The 5,000-nt window shown below is 45.3% G+C and overlaps 1 pseudogene across 1 annotated transcript in view; it reads left to right on the top strand.

Moving 5' to 3' along the window:
• The window catches only part of LOC308380762 (E3 ubiquitin-protein ligase TRIM35-like), a 392,149-nt pseudogene that overhangs the window by 272,918 nt on the left and 114,231 nt on the right, over window positions 1-5,000 (top strand). The window lies entirely within an intron of this gene.

The raw sequence follows: 5,000 nt of genomic DNA, 5'->3' as shown, positions 1-5,000 counted from the left end.
GAACAACAAACATCAAAACAAGTCAACAGCAACATACACACACAACACTTCAGATGAACCACTGTAGTTAGGTGTTAATCTACGTACACACCAGTGGCGGCTTCTCCATTGAGGAGAGGGAGGAAGATCCTCCTTAACATTTTGAGAATAAAAAGTGTACTTTGCCCAGACTACTGTGATTAATTAAAACCCTTAAATAGGACTACTTTAATACCTTTGTATATGTAATGTTAGTTTCCCTGGGTAAAGATGACATTAGCACCCCCTATCGCTATCGAAAATTACTGCCGGAGGACCTTCCTCCCTCTACCCTCCATTGACTCCCATTCATTTCTCTGCCTGCGCTGGCGGCTCGTGGAATGCGTTGACTTCAATGGCAGAGAGGAGGACGATCCTCCTCTGAGAGGGTGTGACTAGTTTAGGGGTCTGGATAGCGCTAAAATCTATTAACGAATAGGCTGGAGTCACGTCTGCGCTATAAACCAATAAGCAGAGGCCCTGGATATGGTGGGTGGGGTTATCCCCTCAAATCTAGGCTACGAAAGATAATCTGCTCAGTCTAAGAGACACAGTTAAGCAAGAATTTCTGATCATTTTAATAATGAGAACACATTAGCAAATTAGCAAATAAAGTAAACTATGGAAACCGAGGACATTGTTCATGTTTTATTACAGAAACCATTCCATGGGGTGAGTTACAATGACAAGTTGGCCATTACAGTTTTTATCCATTGCTTTGGGCAACTTCACGAAACAGAAATTACATTCTCAAAACAACACGTGCAAGCCTCCAAACCACTGGGCACTTGTTCACAACAGATTGGCATTTCTCATTCATTTAATCAAATTGCAATTGTTTTAGAAACTCCTTGCAAATGACAAGTACAATTGCCTAGAGATGGCACACATTTCAAATGATTTAGCACATCTGTGCAAATGGTTAGGTACAATTGCCTTCAGTTAGCCCAATTACCAATTGAATACATCTTGCTGGTCTAAACTGACTGTTGCTTCTCAGTCAAGTGGTTGTTCTCTGCAAAACATGTTGGCATAATTTCATTGAGTACATCATCACCTGCAAAATAGTTCACTCTACTGTCAAAATCTTTCAGGCACATAATACCATGAAAAACATCATGGTATATCCTGTAATATGGATCTCTTGGATCATCAGCTTAATTTTCAGGTGCAACTAGAACTTTACTAATCAAGGGGGAGATTCACACATCCGATCACCAATCACACAGTAAGTTTAGTTAGCTGACAGGTCCTATCCAGGAGTATAAATGCTTCCATCAAATATCTAGAGCTTGACCAAGTTCAGTACAATTTATGAACATGGAAGCACCTGGCCAGGGAAACAACCAAGGGCAACTGCCTGTTAGAGGAAGAGGAGGAAGAAGAAGAGGAGCAACGGCGGATGTCCCAGGCCAGCGCGGAGGCAACATCACCATGTGTGATGCCATTTTAGAGAATAGTGTAGTCACCCACATTCCCAGCCTTGGCCCATACAATACCCATAAGCTCCAGGTTGTGTTGTTAGTGTAGGCTATACATCATTTTAGTTTTGATGTGCTTATTGTATGACAGTATATTGTGCTGTACGCATTTTCTGATACTGTTACCACGATGTATGGCAATAACTGTAACAGTTTCCATGGTAGTATGAGTGCAGTATGAGTGCTACCTTGTAGGCTACGCTTGAATTATTCTTTTTTCTGTTTGATACACAAAGTATTCTGGAAAGAAAACAGGAAACATTCAGTGTCAAAGGACTGAGCCAAGATTGAAATGTGCACTTGAGGGATATTTCTATGGTCCACTGCCATACTGACAAAACATCTAAACGTTTTGACCTGCAGAGTTTAAACAATGCCAAAGGGACTTTTCATTTTGGGGGCACTGACTATTAGTATGAGAAAAGGAATTAGTTTTAATTGATGAGTTGTCTGTTTTGAGAGAGATATGACCTTTTGCAGGTGTGCCATAGTGTATTGATAAACCATCTAGGTTATTTTGACAAATATATTTAAAGCTTGGAGAATGTCCTTTTCTTTTCGGGAAGGAACTTTTCATTTTGGGGGCATTGACTATTTTTATGAGAAAATGATTTGGTTTTGAAGCTTGACTTAACTGTTTTGGGTGAGATATGACCTTTTGAAGGTGATCTATGTAGTTGTGCTGAACCATATAGGCTATTTTGCCAAATGCACTAAGAGCTTTGAGAATGTAATTTCGGTTTCGATAAATTGCCCAAAGCAATGGATAAAAACTGTAAAGCAACAGGTAGACCAATTCCAAAGATTGAAATCACCAAAAGCAACGGCAGAGTCAGTGTCGTGAGTGCTACATGGTTTGCTAGGTAGGCTACTCGTGGGTGACTGGTAGCATTACCAACAATCGGTTATATTGCTGGCCCTGTTTACTAATGAATGTCAACTCTCCAACGTGGTCTTTTCATGGATTTACTGATATAAAAAATATTGACAGGGCAACCAAGCGCCACGACAAATGTCAAGACCACGTTGGTGCTGCTATCCGCCTTTCATTTCTAGGCGGCACCATGCCTATAGAGCGGTTAGTGGATGAGGGTGTGCGGCTGCAAATTCAACAGCACAACGCTAAAGTGCGTGGCAATAGGGAGGTGGTAAAACGTCTGTTAGATGCAACGGCTTACCTAGGCATGCTAGAGTTGTCTTTCAGGGGGCATAACGAAGGGGAAAATTCTGACAACAAGGGCAATTACAGGGAACTTGCGGAGGTGATAGCGAAGTATGACCGTGTTCTGGCAGAACATCTGGAAAGCTCCACCGTCTTCTCACAGGCATGTCAAAAACAATCCAGAACGATCTAATTGCAGCTATTCACCATTCGATTGAAACAGAGCTAGAAAAGGAACTTAACAGGGCACACTTCTTTTCCTGGCAAATTGACGAGACCACAGACATTAGCTGTCATTCTCAGCTGTCTGTCATCTTGCGCTATGTTGATGACCACGGTACAATTCAGGAACGCCGTTTTTCTAGCCAATAATACTTGAGAAAAAGGATGTAAGTGAATGATTCAGAGCATGATGCATTTGAAATGGCATCAATTATGGTCTTGTGTCTTCATTCTTCTTAAAACAATTGTAGCTGAAAATAATCAGACATATTACAACCAATAGCTTCAGTCATTGAGTGGAAAAAATAGGCCCAATGATTGGCCCAGAATCTTTTATTTAGTTTTACAAATCAAGAGTAGTCCTGATTTGACTAATTGCCTTTGCATCCTTTCCTTCTGGCCTGGACTAGTCCATCAAAGACATGCTGCCCACCAGCTTTCAAAGTACAATGCTGCCACTGGTGAATTTATCAATTTTATTCACAAAATTATCCCTCCCGGCTATTTTGTGCTGTAGTTCACCAAAACACCCTGAAACAACTTGAGTCTCACATACTTATGCCACCAACAGTACAAACGGGCCAATGGCAACCAAGCGCGCAGTCCTTCCTCCCTCACTTTAAAAACCACCAGCCGCCACTGGTACACACATAACACTTCCGCCTAATCCACCCTCCTCTCCCTCTCCTCTCCTCTCTCTCCTCCCTTTCCTCTCCTATCCTCTCCTCCTCCCTTTCCTCCGCTCAACTCCTCTCCTCTCCTCTTCTCTCCTCTCCTCCCTCTCCTCCGCTCAACTCCTCTCCTCTCCTCTCCTCTCCTCCTCTCCTCTCCTCTCCTCTCCTCTCCTCCGCTCAACTCCTCTCCTCTCCTCCGCTCCTCTCCTCTCCTCTCCTCTCCTCTCCTCTCCTCTCCTCTCCTCCTCTCCTCTCCTCTCCTCTCCTCCGCTCAACTCCTCTCCTCTCCTCCGCTCAACTCCTCTCCTCTCCTCTGCTCAACTCCTCTCCTCTCCCTCTCCTCTCCCCTCTCCTCCTCTCCTCTCCTCAACTCCTCTCCTCCTCTCCTCCTCTCCCCTCTCCTCCTCTCCTCTCCTCTCCTCTCCTCTCCTCTCCTCTCCTCTCCTCTCCACCCCTCTCTCCTCTCCTCTCCTCTCCTCTCCTCTCCTCTCCACCCCTCTCTCCTCTCCTCTCCTCTCCTCTCCTCTCCTCTCCACCCCTCTCTCCTCTCCTCTCCTCTCCTCTCCACTCCTCCCTCCTGTGTAAACTATGTGCTCAGGCGCTCCTCTCTGTCAGAGGCGGTCCTCAGCAGGGAGTTCTGCTCATAAACACACACACACACACACACACATTGTATTGTATTTCACTGCAATGCAAACCCACGCAGAACCACGTCTAACCCTAACCCTCAAACAGCATCTCTGGCAGCGCGTGGACGTGTGGTGGGAGGCCACGCCAGATGACTGTGTGCCAGACTTTTACACTGACAGGAGAAGGCCTCTAGACTGACACACGAGGAGGCCTTCAGACTGACAGGAGAAGAGCTTTAGACTGACAGGAGAAGAGCTTTAGACTGACAGGAGAAGAGAGAAGAGCTTTAGACTGACAGTAGAAGAGCTTCAGACTGACAGGAGAAGAGCTCTAGACTGACAGGAGAAGAGCTCTAGACTGACAGGAGAAGAGCTCTAGACTGACAGGAGAAGAGCTTTAGACTGACAGGAGAAGAGCTCTAGACTGACAGGAGAAGAGCTTTAGACTGACAGGAGAAGAGCTTTAGACTGACAGGAGAAGAGCTCTAGACTGACAGGAGAAGAGCTTTAGACTGACAGGAGAAGAGCTCTAGACTGACAGGAGAAGAGCTCTAGACTGACAGGAGAAGAGCTTTAGACTGACAGGAGAAGAGCTTCAGACTGAGTGTGAGTGTGTGTGAGTGAAGTGTGTGTGTGTGTGTGTGTGTGTGTGTGTGTGTGTACGTGAGTGCAAAGGATCTCCCACTCCAAGGAGAGGAAGCACAAAGGCCACGGAGACGCGAGTTCATCTGAGTGTGACCAGGGCGGAGCTCCCTGCAGCCAATCAGTGACTCAGCCAATGATGTGATGTCTCGGCCAATCAGTGACTCAGCCA

The sequence above is a fragment of the Sprattus sprattus genome, assembly GCF_963457725.1.
Source record: "Sprattus sprattus genome assembly, chromosome: 19".
Classification (NCBI taxonomy): domain Eukaryota; kingdom Metazoa; phylum Chordata; class Actinopteri; order Clupeiformes; family Clupeidae; genus Sprattus; species Sprattus sprattus.
Note: the sequence above shows the minus strand (reverse complement) of the source record. Positions and strands in the feature narration are given on the sequence as shown.